Raw genomic sequence first — 16,161 nt, forward strand, 5'->3', positions numbered from 1 at the left:
GGAAGCGGACGTCCCTGCGACGAAGGTTGTAGCGGCCGGCGTCGACGCGTTGCTGGTCTTGAATCAGGAGTCGGGCGGGCTGGCGAACTTCTTCGGCGCGTTGAGCAACCGCCTGGGCGTCGTCGCTCTCGTTGTCAGATGGCTCATGGGGCAGCATGGCGTCCAGCATCGTCGTTACCTTCCGACCATGTACCAGCTGGAAAGGGGTGAATCCAGTGGTCTCTTGAACCGCCGTATTGTAGGCGAACGTGACGTAGGGCAGCACCTCGTCCCACGTCTTGTGCTCTGCGTCGACGTACATAGAGATCATATCGACGATTGTCTTGTTGAGTCGCTCCGTCAGCCCGTTGGTCTGCGGGTGGTACGCAGTTGTACGACGATGGCTGGTATGACTGAGTCGGAGGATTTCTTGGGTCAGTTGTGTCAGTTGTGCCATGAACGATGATCCGCGATCTGTAATCAGAACTTCTGGAGCGCCGTGCCGGAGGACGATGGACTCAATGAAAAACTTGGCAACTTCCACAGCAGTCCCCGAAGGAAGAGCTTTCGTTTCGGCGTACCGTGTGAGATAATCTGTGGCGACGATGATCCAGCGGTTCCCCGACGTCGAAGGCGGAAAAGGACCATGTAGATCCATTCCGATCTGCTGGAAGGGTGCAGTTGGAGGAGAAATAGGCTGCAGGAGTCCGGCCGGCCTCGTCGGAGGTTTCTTGCGTCGCTGGCACTCGTGGCATGATCGTGTGTACAGGTGGACGGTCTTGGGGAGCTTGGGCCAGTAATACTTTTCACGAATACGGGCCAGTGTCCGGCTGTATCCAAGGTGTCCGGATGTCGGGTCGTCGTGACATGCTTGAAAGATGTCCCCTCGAAGGTCGGTCGGGATTACCAGCAGCCACGGTGAGTTGTGGTCCCCGAAGTTCTCTTTGTAGAGTACACCTTGTCGAATGGCGAAGGTCGACACGGCTCGTGAGAAAACACGGGGTACGGTACCGCCGCGCCCTTCTAGGTGCTCGATTAAGGCTCGCAGCTCCGGATCGTCTCGTTGACGTCGTGCCATGTCATCGGTGTTCACTGCCCCTAGAAAGCACTCGTCATCATCGTCGTCGCTGCTGCCGGAAGGTGTTTCGACAGGGGCCCTGGACAGGCAGTCAGCGTCGCTGTGCTTGCGTCCTGACTTGTAAACCACAGTCATGTTGAACTCTTGTAGCCGGAGGCTCCATCGAGCGAGGCGTCCTGACGGGTCCTTGAGGTTCGCAAGCCAGCAGAGCGAGTGGTGGTCCGTGACTACGCGGAACGGGCTTCCGTACAAGTACGGACGAAACATCGTGATTGCCCAGACGACCGCAAGGCATTCTTTCTCAGTCGTGGAGTAATTTCTCTCTGCCTTGGACAGTGTCCGACTTGCGTAGGCGATGACTCGTTCGGTGCCTTCTTGTACTTGAACTAGTACCGCGCCAAGTCCTGCGTTACTTGCGTCAGTGTGAATCTCGGTGTCCGCATCCTGATCGAAATGTCCAAGAACCGGAGGCGTCTGGAGTCGTCGCTTCAGCTCGTCGAATGCCTGCTGCTGTTCCTCGGCCCATTCGAACCTCTCGGCGTCCTTCGTGAGGTTTGTGAGCGGTGCGGAAATCCGTGCGAAATCCCGAACGAAGCGACGATAGTAGGCGCAAAGTCCAAGGAATCTTCGCACGGCCTTTTTGTCTGTCGGCGCTGGAAATGACGCGACGGCGCGAGTCTTCTCAGGGTCTGGGCGCACGCCTTCGTTGCTAACCACGTGACCTAGAAACTTCAGTTCGTCATAGGCGAACCGACACTTTGACGGTTTGAGGGTGAGTCCAGCGGTCCGTATGGCTTGAAGAACAGCTCGGAGTCGTCGTAAGTGCTCGTCGAAGTCGTTGGAAAACACCACGACGTCATCGAGGTAGACCAGACAGCTCTGCCACTTCAGTCCTGCCAGTACGGTGTCCATAACACGCTGGAAAGTTGCTGGAGCCGTGCACAGTCCGAAGGGCATCACCTTGAATTCGTACAGCCCATCTGGCGTGACGAAAGCTGTCTTCTCTCGGTCCCGTTCGTCGACTTCGATCTGCCAGTAGCCGCTCTTCAGGTCCATCGATGAGAAGTATCGAGAGTGGCGCAGCCGGTCTAACGTGTCGTCGATTCGGGGGAGTGGGTAGACGTCTTTCTTCGTCACCGCGTTCAGCTGCCGGTAGTCCACGCAGAACCGAAGCGTTCCGTCCTTCTTCTTAACCAGTACGACTGGAGAGGCCCACGGACTGCTTGATGGCTGGATTATGTCGTCGTTCAGCATCTCTTGAACTTGCTCCTGGATCACCTCCCTTTCTTTAACGGAGACTCTGTACGGTGATCTATGCACAGAACGCGCGTCGTCCTCGGTAATGATGCGGTGCTTCGCAACGGCTGTTTGGCGTACCTTCGACGACGTCGCAAAGCAGTCACGGTATTCGGCGAGGAGGTTAATCAGCTGCCGTCGTTTCGGGTCCGGAAGCTTAGGGTCGATGTCGAGTTGCGCTGGCGACGTACCGTCTTGCTGAGGTGGCGAGGATTCATCAGTAATGGCGGCGATTTCGGCGGAGTTTCGGAGATCCTCGACGTGGCCAACGGCTGTACCTTTTGTGAGGTGTTGCGTTTCATTCCGGAAGTTCGTCACGAGGACCACAGTGCGGCCATCCTGAAGTTCGGCTACTCCTCGTGCGACGCCTATTCCTCTTCCCAGGAGCAACTGGAGGTTGCCTTCCAGAAGAACTTCGCTACGGGTAGCTGCATCGGTCACGACGGGTACGACAACACTTGATCGTGGCGGCAGATTCACGTGGTCGGCAGCGACTCGGACGGCGGCTGACGCAGTTTGGAGTTTCTCTGAAGGCGGAACAGGTGTCCGCAGCGTCAATCTGTTTTCTCCAAGGTCGATGACGGCCCCATATTCACACAAAAAGTCCATGCCGAGAATGACGTCTCTGGAACAGTCTTGTAGAATGACGAATTTCACAGGACAGGTCTCGCCGTGAATTTCGACGCGAGCGGTGCACCTTCCAACAGGCGTGATGAGGTGTCCTCCGGCGGTTCGTATCTGCGGTCCATCCCACGGCGTCGTGACTTTTCGAAGGTGGCGGGAGAGCCTCCCACTCAAGACTGAGTAGTCTGCTCCGGTGTCCACCAGTGCCGATGCGTCGTGGCCGTCGATGATGACGTTTAGGTTGTTGGACACCGTTTCAGGAGCGTCCTTTCGGTCTCCGGTAGCGTTCGAGTGGGGGCCCTCCGACGTTCGTGGAGGATCTTGGCGTCGGTCGTCTTCGGCAACTCCACCTCCAGGGGTTGCCGCGCCTAGTTTCCCCGGCGTGGAGCGAGGGGCGACAGGCTTTCACGTCGGGGTCGGTGCATCGGCGAAGCTGGACGTCGTGGTGAAGGCGATCGGATCTCTCGGCGGGACGCAGGCTCGGGGGACTGGGGTCGTCGCAGATACTCGTCGATCTCCCGAGGGCGTTCACCATACCGGGGGCGCGGGTCGTTTGGGTGGAATCCGCGCAGCCCGAGTCGTCGGTATGGGCATCGGCGGTACACATGGTCAGCTTCCCCGCAGTGGTAACACAGCGGGCGTCGGTCGGCCGTCCTCCAGACGTCTGTCTTCCTCGGCGCAGGTTGCTCTGGGTGAACGTGCCCTTGATCTTCCTGTCGTCGGGGGTAATGCGGCGTTGGGGCGTCTCTTCGGGGTGGCGACGTGGCTTGGCGGGGGGCTTGCGGCGGTCGTCGGGCCATCGCGGCGTAGCTCAACATGGGTTCCTCCGGTGCCACCGTGGTGACGGGAACCTCTGGTTGGAGCGCCCGATGCACTTCTTCTCGGACAGCCTCGGCGATGGAAAGGGCTGGCGGACGGTTGGTTGTTGGCAGCAACTTTCGCAGTTCCTCCCGGACAACCTCTCGGATCATTTCCCGGATGTCCGGTGTATCCGGAGTGTTTTCGCCGTTAAGCGGTGCGGGTGCACCGACGCCTGGATGTCGCTGGAAGTGGGAAGCACGTGCCTGAAGCGCGCGCTCGATGTTGGTTGCTTCGGCGATGAAAGCTTCGACGGTGGTAGGCGGGCTCCGCACAAGGCCACCGAAGATGTTCTCCTTGACGCCGCGCATCAAGACTCGCAGCTTTTTCTCTTCAGGAGCGATTGGGTCGGCGCGATTCATGAGGTGGAGAACGTCTTCGACGAAGCTTGTGACGCTCTCGGTCGGCCCTTGGGTTCTCGCTCGCAGGAGTTCTTCGGCACGCTGCCGTCGGTGCTGGTTGGCAAATGTCCGTCGCAGCTCGGCCTGGAATTCTTCCCACGACGCAATGGACGCTTCGTGGTTCTCGAACCAGGTGCGTGCCGTGCCTTCCAGAGCAAAGTAGACGTTCTGAAGGCACTGCTCCGGTGTCCATCGGTTATGGCGGGCCACTCTTTCGTAACGTTGTAGCCAATCTTCAACGTCCTCGTGGATCTCCCCGGTGAAAGGCGTCGGAGTCCGGGGTGCGACGGGCAAGTATACGACGGCAGAAGCGGCCGGGATCTCCGACTGGTTGGCCATCGCCGTCGTCTTGGGCCTCGGCTTGTCCGGCAGCAGACCGTACTCAGGATCCTCTCCCTTTATGCGGCGGCTGGTACGAGGTTCAGGTTCCGCGGTGAATGGTCTTCTCACCAAGCCGGGAATCGGACTTGTGCTGCGGGCCCTTGGAGGGGAACGCTGCACGGGCATGCGGTACCCCGCACTTCCACCAAAATGTCACGGGTGGTGACCAAAAATAACAAATAAACAGGAAGAAATAAACGTTTAATGTGGCGAACTTGTGCCAAAAATAAAAGAGTACGAAAGATAATAATAGAGCGTCGCGGGCGTCGAAGTCGGCGTGGCAGCAGAGTCGAACGCTGAAGCGAAACTGACTCGACAAGGTAGCGGGCGGCCTCTTATCTAGAGTGAGTCACTATCTCGAAGATTCGGCGGAAGCGGCTCGAGCGTCGCGTGATCGGGGCGAGAATGAACACGCACTTTCTAGAAAACAAAAGCAGGAATAAATGATAGAAGTTACGTGCGGTACATGAATAGACGAGAACTTTCTGGGGGTCCGTGACCGAGCGTTGCTTTCTCAGCCCTGCGCGCGGCAATATGAAGAACAGATATATTACGTTACATAAATGACACAAGATAGAAAAGGCACAGACAGTACCATACCTTCCAAGTTTGGGGACACCAAATTCGGGATAATTTCTAAGCAGGGGAGGGGGGGGGGGGGTGTTTTAAAAAGAAATATTGAGAACAAATTAGAATGAAGACAACTTCATTACATTCATATATTGCACTGCCTATGCTCGTGGGATTACAGCCGTCCACAGTGATGGCAAAAACTCTTTAGTACAGAAGAGAGGGGGAGGGTAATTTCTCTTTTCCGGGAGGTTTTTCTGTCAATCATACAAACTGATCAAAATTTAAGAGACTTCTGGGTAATACCAGTTGGCAGGTGTGCAATACTAAACAGACACAATTTGCTACCGGCAATGGCAAAAGAGAATGCAGGTTGGATCAGCTATGCATAAAGGTACTTTGAACAACATATACCATATAGAGTGTACTCACGCAAGGCTAGCGAGCGGTGCACTCTGGGTACATCACCGTATTTGTGTTCGTGAAAGCAGACAGCGGAAAGCGCACAGCCTCACGGGCCACGCTATGAAGCGAGTCTTTCTACGGTTCAGGTGACACCACGCATGAAAAAGATGTCGCTCTTGTGCGACAGTCTGCTGTTGCACAAGGAAGAAAGACGAACTGGAGAAAAAAAAGACGAGGACAGCAGGCGTTGCAGACTCCCAGTTTCTGCAAATCCCGAGAGTCCGAACATGCGTGAAAAATGGTTTGGACACTCCACTTGAAACGAGAATGACTGACGAGCATCATCGGGCAAAGCCAACACAAAAATCATTATAAGTGGAGAGTATGTGAGCATGTTAGTGAAGTTAATTAGTGCCTGTCTGTTTTGTGTGTCCAAATATATATATATATATATATATATATATATATATATATATACATATATAAATATAAAGAGAGAGAGAGAGAGAGAGAGCAGTGATGAAACGGCTCCAACCACAATGTTTTTTTGTTTTTTTTTACGCGTTTCGCTCCTGTCGCTTGAGATCACCCACAACGATAAGACGCGCGGGCCGACAAAGAAACCTGGCCAGTACAGATATGGGTAGGCAGTGATGCGTGCCGACGCGAAGTGACGACCCACGTGCGATAAAACGTTTGACAGGTCGACCGACGTGTTGGGTGACCGAATCATGGCTTCGCGATTAGAACTCGCAACCCGTCAGACGGTTTGACGAAAAGCGCGAAGAGAGATGCTCGCCTAAGGAAAATACCTGTCAGAATAAACTTCTCGGGCGCGATTAGGCAAAGGCAGGGCAAGGAAACAAACCAAGGAGATGCTTGAACGGAAGCTTAGGAGGACACAGAGAAAAAAGGCTTACCTTCGAGAAGCACCAAGGAATGAGCCAATTGAGCAGTGCCCATAACCTCCAGGGCTGTTCATTCTTGCTCGCGTGGTGCCTTGCCACTTATTAGTCGCAAATTCCATTCTCGGACGCGGCATATCGGATCGATATGAGTACTACGTAAAAATAAAAGACACACCAAACCGCAACAAAGCTTTCGAGGCTTCGACGCAGATGAAGTTCAGGGTGGATTGGATTGGCTTGTAAAATACCCTGTTTCAAGGTGTATAATAAATGCGTAAATAAAAAAAAAGTTAACGTAACATTATTCGTAAAACAGTGGCGAACCGAAACAATAAAACGTTTTAACAAACTCAAAAATCTAAAACAAATGTAATAAAATAAAAGTTTTATATGCGATACGGAACGTCGCTTAGCCACACAACTACGACGGGATTTTAGTTTCGGTTTGGAATCGGAGGCTGCGTATTTTCGACACCGATTGGATATCCAGGGGGCGTGGACAATGGCGTCATGAACGTAAAAATAGCAGCTTTTATTTTGACATCTTAGTTATATTTACGTCAACAACACGTTTTCTTTGGATGCCGCTGAATGCATTGTGAAATGTCGGTCCCTCGGCGTGTGTGTGCCCGGGTGCTCGGCTCGGCGGCTCGGCGGTGTCCGCGCTGGTGCATGTTGTCAACATTGCCGCCTGTACTCGTCGCGTTCTTAGGAACATCAAAATAAGCGTTCTCCATTTTCAAACTTCCCCGGTGCCGTCCGTCACTCCTGTTGCAAATGAAGATTAAGTGTACCGGAGGCGACAGAGCCCAGCCGCAGTAACTTCGTACGCATTTTTCTGGAGCTGTACTTGTGTGCAGTACGACGGATTATCACCCTTGCGCAGATCAGCTGCGAAGGCCGTGCAAGCGGCGAGCGAGTAGCCTTGACTGGCATGACTGCACCCGATGCTGGAGCGCTCGTGGTGCGCGATCCAAAGCAACGAGCTCGCGCTTTTAGCACTGTCGTCGACAGCATTTTTCTTTTTTTTTCTTTTTCTTTTCAGTGTTAGTCATAAAAAAGAAATGACGTAAATATCGCCAAATGTCCCAACAAAACAAAATGTCCGAAAAAAAAAAAAAAAGGCGGCCGAGGCTGAGGTTTTTAAAGGAATACTACAACGAAATTTCGGCGCTCATTATTTGGTCTATATGTGTTCAAAAGAGCAGTATCACATAAAAAAGTCTCCAAAAAGGATTTTTAATACGAATTAAACGATTAACAAAGAGCACCTGGTGGATGTCGCTAACGCCTCGTTTGTAATGCTTGTCTAGGAACCTTGACAGCTAGTGACGGAGGTTGTCTCGTCTCCGGCCACGACGAGAGAAGGTGGAAGGAAGAAATCCCCTCTTCCCGACAATCCCTTTTGTGTGTCGCAGAAGTCGCTATTGTCCCCCTAGAAGATTATAGAAGATTAACCCGTCACTCAAAATTCGTACAAAAGCAGCCGCTTCGGTGGCTGGAACGACTAGGCCATCCTCTCGACGTCAGCCTCGCCGTACCTTTGCTCGTCTTGAGACGACCTACGTCACGGATACGTTGGGTGTCACGTGGTCTCCGCTGGGCCTTCTCCGAGCGCTTGCCAGAGTGGGCCGTTTATAACGAAAAATACAGCCACCAGTATCAAAATACAAACGTGCGATTGTCATTTACGGATATTGTGGATCATATTCAACCTATTTTTGAACACGACGGGAATATTTCTAATTTCGTTGAAGTAACCCTTTAAGGGTCTATGAAGTATTTTTTTTTTATTTATTTGTTTGCCAGTTTTTTGCGCACCTCTTTGAGTAATGTCGCATTTTTTGTATTATTTTCAAGTTTATTTTTTGTTTGTTTTACTTCGGATATTATTTGCGTAATCATTTTTGAGCTGACTTCGCACCTGTGGATATTGTCACGATGGATTCGGGAGCCCATATTCGGGTCTTATAAATTTTTAGCCATTGTAATTTCAACTCACTGTAAATAATTTAGGAAAAAAATTAAACGTTTGTCTGTAAATATGGTTGTATTAGCGCGTGTGGATGTAGATTGTAGTCATATATTAACACTATTAAAATATTCAGATATGGCTAATTGTCACATTTTTATTTGCCTGGCTAACAAAAGTGTGTCAACCAATTTTATTTTAGTGATCTGGTGTCTTCGAGTATATAAACTAGTTTATTATTATTTATTGAAAATATAAGAACAGTAGGATTTCATTATCCCAAATTGTTAACTTCTCTCATTAATTTAAGAAAATTTACAAAAGAATGTACAATTCGTGACATATATTCGGCGATTCAAACATTTGTGCAAGGAATGAAGAAATGCGTTGCATCCTTAACACGTTGTTTGAAGTTATATAGGCGAAAATGGCCGCTCCCAGAAATAAGTAATTGTAAAGTAATATCATTACTTTTTGATGTAATTTGTAATTGTAATGAATTATTTTTCACATAGTAGTAGTTGTAATTAAGGTTAAACTACTTTTGGAGCGAAATGATTGTAATTGTAATTAAATTACATTTTGGAAGAAATTTACCATGTATGGTTTTCTTCAATTTGCCGCGGAACACAAGAGCCAATTGAACCTCTTTCGTATATTATAACTATGGTTTGTACCTAAAGTTTGATTTACTTGCAGCAGAAATTGGCCGGTATTGCACTGCCACTGGGGGCGCTTGATTGACAATAGGATGAGTATAAAAAGACGATACCTGAATTCTGTATGGACACCTGCCAATAAAAAGACGCTAAAGGGTTCTTTCGCCATTTGATTGCCATCGTAGCGTCTACTACGTCAGTGCCAAACTTCAATAAAGGGGTAATACCGTGTCCATAAATTTCAAGCGAGAGCAATCGAATGGCGATAGGGCAATAGAATGTCAGTCAGATGTATATTGAATGGCGGAAGCCATTTTTATAGGGGTACAAAATGGCCGCTGCTCGAACTTGACCAGCCCACCAAAGCCTCAGCCGCCTGATCTTTCCGACGACCAGTGACGACTGTCACTGCTCAGCTGCAGAAGTAACACGCGACACAGGCCGGGCGAAATTATACGTACCGCGGAGCCCATGTCACAACTAACGAAGACGTCCGCGTTCGGCACCGTCAAATACCTTTCGGCCGCGTCGAAGCGGCGGGGCACGGACAGCGATTGCCAGCGGTGGAGTTCAGATTTGTAGTACGGCTTTTGATAAACACAGAGGTAACAAACCATCACTTGCGCGGTCGTTGCCTAATCACTTCTTGCTTTATTTCACGGGAAAACGCCGACGGAATGCAGTGTAAAAAGGTAAACAATCACTGGCTGCAGAATGAATAGGCCTAACCTTGCGTCTGCCTCCGGCTCTTCTGTCGTTCTTTTTCTCGTTCTTCTTCTCGCGATCACAGACGTCAGCGCTTACGATTTGCCACGCTCCACATTCCCGGCTTTTTATCCCTGATCTACGCGAGGTAGAAGCGTTCGAGCCGTCACAATCCAGAGTAAACAACCGGCGCACCCGAACAGATCCAACTCCACGACCCGACCGGCCCCCCGATCTCTCCAACCTCGCCGCGCATGCGCACCGCCGATTTAGACGGAAATCACGTGGGCCGCTCTGTCGGCTTCCGGAGAGATCCGTGAAATCCCGCAGAGCAAGTTCGGCGGAGTTTGGGGCGCTCCGTGGAGCGGGCGCTGCCAGAGATCTACGAACAGAAGATGACCAACTTGAGCCAGATCTGCGAGCGGAATATGCGCGCTCCAAATGGAGCACTTTTGGAGCGCTCGAGATCTGCGAGCGTGAATTCACCAGTAGACACCTTAAAATCAATACACTGCCGAAGGTAGCCGCAAGGAAGCTCGTAGTCATCCCATCAATCTATCATGCTTCCGCGCGACGTGGAGTGGTTAAGGATGTAATAGAGAAGTTTAAGCTGCCCCTCTTCCCTATTTTATACAATCTCTATGGTCCATACCTTTCACTGTTATCCCCAGAAACATACTTTCTCCTTCTCTAAATCCCGAATCCCATGGCCCAAACTAGAAACCAAAAGAGTCGCTTTTGTCGTGACACGAATGGTACGATAACCTGTTTCACTGAAACAACCTTGATTAGACAAGCCGTGAGACCCCATTTTCACTACGGTCCGAGGCTTGAAAGATAATTATGGTCTCATTTTCCCAGAACCATTGATCCTGCGCTGCTCAAATTGAAAAAAAAAATATATATATATATATATATTTCCTTTTTTTTTAATTTTGAATTGACAAAAATTTTAATGGCAGGTGTTTTTCGGAGATTTTCAGATTTATCCGAAAATACGGAGCCCTAAGTATATGGCAGTCTCATTTTTAAATCAGAATTGGCCGGTGACAGCCATCATTGGTCGCAGGATGATGGGGAGGCGGAGCTAATATTACTGGTACTTAACACCTATATGGATTGTCTCTTGGAATAGCCCATATCTCTTAATTCAACACCCTAGCGAAAGCAAATGTAGATCGTTAGGATAGTTAACTAAAATGGATTAATTATCTTTTTAATACGTGTGACGAATCATTTTGACGATGCAGTGTTGAAATTCAGTACACTGGTGCTGAACATTGCAATGAAGGTATTGCTTGATTGCAATGTTCAGCACCAGTGTAATCTTTTTTAATTTTAGTGAAGTAATCATTAATTTTAATTATTGCACAAGTGTGCAATAATTATAATTTTTTCTTTTTCAGACAAACAATGATACTGGTTCCAACGAAATTCGTTGCAACAGCAGAAAACAAATCATGGGTAAGGCTTGGTTACTGCCATTATAGAAATTTAATATTTCTTTAATTTTCTAACCCGGAGCGTTTTTTCTAGATAAAGTAACTGTCGGGAGTGATAAGGACACACGAACCATGACTTTGGTCTCGCAGTAGACAACTGAAATGAGACTATCTTTTGGCGATATAATGCATCAGCTTGTAAACATGGCATTGCCATGTTTTCAAGCTTTGCATAAAGTTAAAAGGCATATGTTGAGAGGTTTATTTAATCGTTTAATCAATTCCGCAGCTCTATACGCAGTCGGTTGTTTTCATGTTTTAGTAGAACGTTTGCAACCCGGTGCAGAATATAGCTTTACGAGAGCTAAGGCAACGCAACTCTCTCGGGCACTACAGCCAACATAAAATAAAGGTTTGTACAGCAATTGGCAGCAATCTTCTGTTTATGTTCCCATTTACATATAAGGCTAATTTGCTATCGACTAAGCTTAAGCTCATCTTTGCTTGTTTTAAAAGTACGTCCAGTACGTTTTCGATGCGCAGACTTGAGATCCACTTTGTTGACGCCGGTTAGGCCTGGTCGTGTACAGTTTCGCTCGTGTAGCGACACTAGAGGAACCGCGCGATAATAGACTAAATCGGCCGCACAAAAACAAAAAAAAAAAATATTGCGTCGTGTTTTTTTCTTTTTTTTGAGGGCGCTATTTGGTATATAGGGGAGATGCAGCGCAAATAAAAAAGCTATGGTAAACCGTCTGCTGCGGTGAATCATCCGTTCCTTCAAGACTGCGGATCCGCCCTCCTTCCCCCACTCCACCCCGCAACCAGAATGGAATGTCTGTACGACCAAATCATCCAAGTGGACTCTTCCCGAATGAATAGTTGACCTCGCTTTCCGGATCCGTTGCTTCGTTCCTTCGCCGAATCGTCATTTCAGTGTCATTTCTTGCGCGCGGCTGTGGTTTTCGAAAAATGCGTGTTTGCCGTAAGCCGGTCGTGGTCTCGATCTCGGCGGATAACGTGTGTCGGACGCAGTCGCTCGTCGCAAGGCAGTGCTCGTTCTCGTCGACTGGATAGGTTGTTTCGTTTTACAGAAAACTGGAATAAACGCCGCACGGATTATCTTTCGCTGGGTACGCTTTATTTTAAGAGTATAGACCAAAGGCGGCCATGACGTCACGCAGCTGCGGCGGCGCTGTCGACGGCACTGCGCATGCGCAGACGCTTCACTTCACGCGAATTCGGTTTCTGCGCAAGCGCAGTGCCCACACCTGGTGTGGAAAAACAAGAGCTTGTTTGTAAACAGTCTGTCGGATTTATATAGCGACACGCTGTTTACAACGCATCTCACTTTCAAACGCGTGTCACTGTCGAACGCCAGCTCCTCCGCTAGCGGCGCTACGCGCGTTTTTTAAACCGTTCCCCATAGTTTCCGAACAGAGCGAATAGAGTACGGTCAATTCCCCCCTCCCGCGGCCGTGCCGATGGTCATCCAACTTTCGAGATTGAGCGAAAGGTTCGGATTTTGTGATTGGCCGTTCCTCAATGGGGCGCGGGCGCCGGCCTCCCCCGTCTCCCGTCGGTGCCGGGGATGTAGAACACCGTCGTTCGCCTCATTTCGAATCCGGCGGCCCGATTTTGGTCCGAAACTGGTCCGAAAACCCTCTCCCCCGGCGGGAACGCAGCCCGGCTCTATCGCCGGGACGGGCTAAAAAACGGCTGTGTAATGTAAACGAGGCCTTAAGCGCGATCCAAACCAACGCGTTTTTGTGCGGCTGTAGGTCGTGCGCGCGCCGGAAGTGAGGTATTTCGTGACGTTGCGCCGGTTCTTTGCTCCTTCCGGGCGCGCATAAGAAAGTCGGATGATTTCAACTTCTTTCTCAATGCGCACAAAAATGCGCTGTGAAATAGTAGGGCGCTCCTGTCTCCCGGCCAATCGGTGGACGGCATTAGTCCCGACTCCGCGTTTCTCTTTCCTTGCCTGCGAGTATGGCGGTATGGCGGTATGGGCTGCATCTGTGAACTTTCCCCCTGTTTCTGACGCGAGGATGGTGACCGAAAAGAAGGCTGCTGCGGACGCGCAGAAGGCCGCAGAAGCTGCCGTCTTTGATGGCCAAAGCAAGTGCTTTCAGTTGATGGAGCTTGTCCAGAACCGCCCTTGGTTGTACGCGAAGCTTCGGCGCGACAACAAAGAAACCCGAAACGGCAGAACGCCTCGAAGGAGATCGCCCATATGTTGGCATCGTGCGCTGTAAGTGCGGTTTTGCATCCCCTGACATCGTGTTTTCGCATTTTGTGTTGCGCGCATGGTTTACTTGATGTATGATGGTGTTAAATTGTTTTTGTAACAATACTGCGAAAATTCATTCAAAAATCGACATACGAATACGGTAATCTTTGTAAATACCCAAATGGTTTTTTTTTGTTTTCTTTTTCACCTTTTTGCGTTGATTTGACGATTGTTCCAACCAAAAATGAGAAGGAAGGAAGATAATCACTGCGTCGGCCTTTTTTCCTCTTTTTGTCCAGCCCACGAGAAAGTTTTGTCTCGGTTGTATGTAAAAGGCTGAACTCCATTTGTGTGCGCAGACAATCAATCATATTTAATTCTAACTTTTAATTGAGCCAAGCATTTTTAATATACTTCTCGAAACGAAATGACAAATTAAAGTACCACACCGCCCGAAATAATTGTCTACAATTCTTGTTTTACAGATTTGTTCCAATTGGCCCACATGGTATACGTAGGATCGTACACATAGCAGATGTTAGTGAGATCGGTATTAAATGTCTGCACTTGATTCACTGCTATGTTGATGGGCAGTGAAAGCTATGTAATCTCTGTCTCTAGATCAGTCAGTCACCTGCCCCTCAGTGCCTGATCCATTCTATGCCCGTGACTACCCGGAGAGTGTGACCATGTTGTATGCATGAGACCTATTGTTGATAATTCCTACGAGCATTTAGCTACTACCGCCCTGTCAGGCTAGCAGTGAACACACTATAGTCACTTGCTTGAGAGCTTGGCGAGTCATTTTTAAGTGTGCGACTAAATTTATTGTGCAAGTGCTTCGGACGTGCGTTTTGTGTGTGGTATTCGATGCCCACGAAGCATTACAATTCTTGCATGGATTCATTCTTTTCTTACTAATCGTTCGCAATTTGTAACAGTCAATAATGAAAACTCTCCACTTGCGTCAGTAAACTCTGGTGTTCCCCAGGGGTCTGTTCTAGGCCCCTTACTATTCTTAATTTATATTAACGACCTACCAGTTAATATGTCATCATCCGTCTGTCTCTATGCCGATGATTGCGTAATATACCGTGAAATCCGAAGTAACCAAGACACGCTCACACTTCAGTCTGATATTAACTCTGTGGCTAATGAAACTAAACACTAGTAAATGTAAACACATGAGAGTAACCCGTCAGTTTAGTGAGAGTCCTTCTTACTACCTTGATGGCAACTCCTTGGAACAAGTGTCGTCATACAAGTATCTTGGTGTTAACTTAACTTCTAACCTTTCATGGAAACCCCATATAGAATATGTCACTAATCGTACTAACTGCATGCTGGGTTATTTAAAACGGAATTTTTCTTTAGCACCTGTTTCACTTAAATTGGTCCTCTATAAAACATTAATAAGACCTAAGCTTGAGTATGCAGCATCCATCTGGGATCCCGATCATATTACCCTCATCACTGCTTTAGAATTCATTCAAAATAGATCAGCTCGTTTCATTCTATCGAACTATCACCGCACCGCCAGTGTCTCGTCAATGAAGAATAATTTATCTTTACCATCTCTTTCACTTCGCCGTAAAATTTCACGCTTATGCCTTTTTCATAAAATTTATTTTCATAATCCCCTATTACGCGACCATTTCATAACTCCCCCCTATTACATCTCGCCTCGTGTAGATCACCAGCACAAAGTAGGAGTCCCAAGCTCATTAACCAACACATTTCATTCATCTTTTCTACCACGCACAGCTCAAGAATGTAACCACCTTCCCGGTTTAATTGCTGCCATAACAGACTCTAATCTTTTTCGAAGTGCCATAAATAACCATTTTTGCGCTGATTTCTGACCTGTTTGTTCACTTTTTATTTGTTTTAGTATTGCTGAATTGTTATATTTTCCCTGCCTACGCTCTCCCCCTCTGTAATGCCTTCGGGCCCTGAGGGTACAATAAATAAATAAATAAATAAATAAATAAATAAATTGCCTATGGCATTTTATCGTCTTTTTCACATTTCTGCATAAGTATATCATGTCTGTCGGGCTTGTCCCAGACTAGAATCAACATATTTCTCTCCAGAGGACATCTGAAAGACAAAGTGGAAGTACCTGAGGGACAAGTACTCCAAGGAGGCGGCCAAGATGCCAGGAACAGGGCGCAGCGGCTGTGGAACCTTGGACGTCTACAAGCCAAAGCGGATATACTTTGGCAGCTTGCGCTTCCTGACCGGCACCTCCACTGTTTCGCAAAAGTAAATTTTTTTTGTAGTTCTCATTCGCATGCAACTACACGGTCCTTTTTGTCAATTATGCAGGTCTGAGGCTTGTGGGAGCAAGTCTCCCACCACGGCCAGAGGCCGCTGCCGAGTGCCCAAACTGGACAACGGCCGAGGCGTGCAATAGCGCAAGTATAGGACAGGCACAGCAGCCTACAAAAGAAGGCACACGCCCACAGAGGAGGGAGGACGGACCGTGGCCACGGAAGCGTCCAGTTGGAACGCTCCGGCAATGTTTTACGTTGAACTTGATACTAACAATCCATTCCTGTTACTTTAATAAATGTAGTTTCTTGTATTGGAATCCCCGGCTCCGTGTTGTTCCTCCCGGATGGGCATGCAGCAAGGCAACCCTACCACATGG

At 48.8% G+C, this 16,161-nt stretch overlaps 1 pseudogene; it reads right to left on the reverse strand.

The window, feature by feature from the left end:
* Positions 1–6,630, reverse strand: part of LOC115319734 — a 33,062-nt pseudogene extending 26,432 nt beyond the window's left edge.
* Positions 6,631–16,161: the final 9,531 nt, after the last annotated feature.

This window comes from Ixodes scapularis, unplaced genomic scaffold (genome assembly GCF_016920785.2).
Source record: "Ixodes scapularis isolate PalLabHiFi unplaced genomic scaffold, ASM1692078v2 ptg000490l_1___fragment_2___debris__unscaffolded, whole genome shotgun sequence".
NCBI classification, from domain to species: Eukaryota; Metazoa; Arthropoda; class Arachnida; order Ixodida; family Ixodidae; genus Ixodes; species Ixodes scapularis.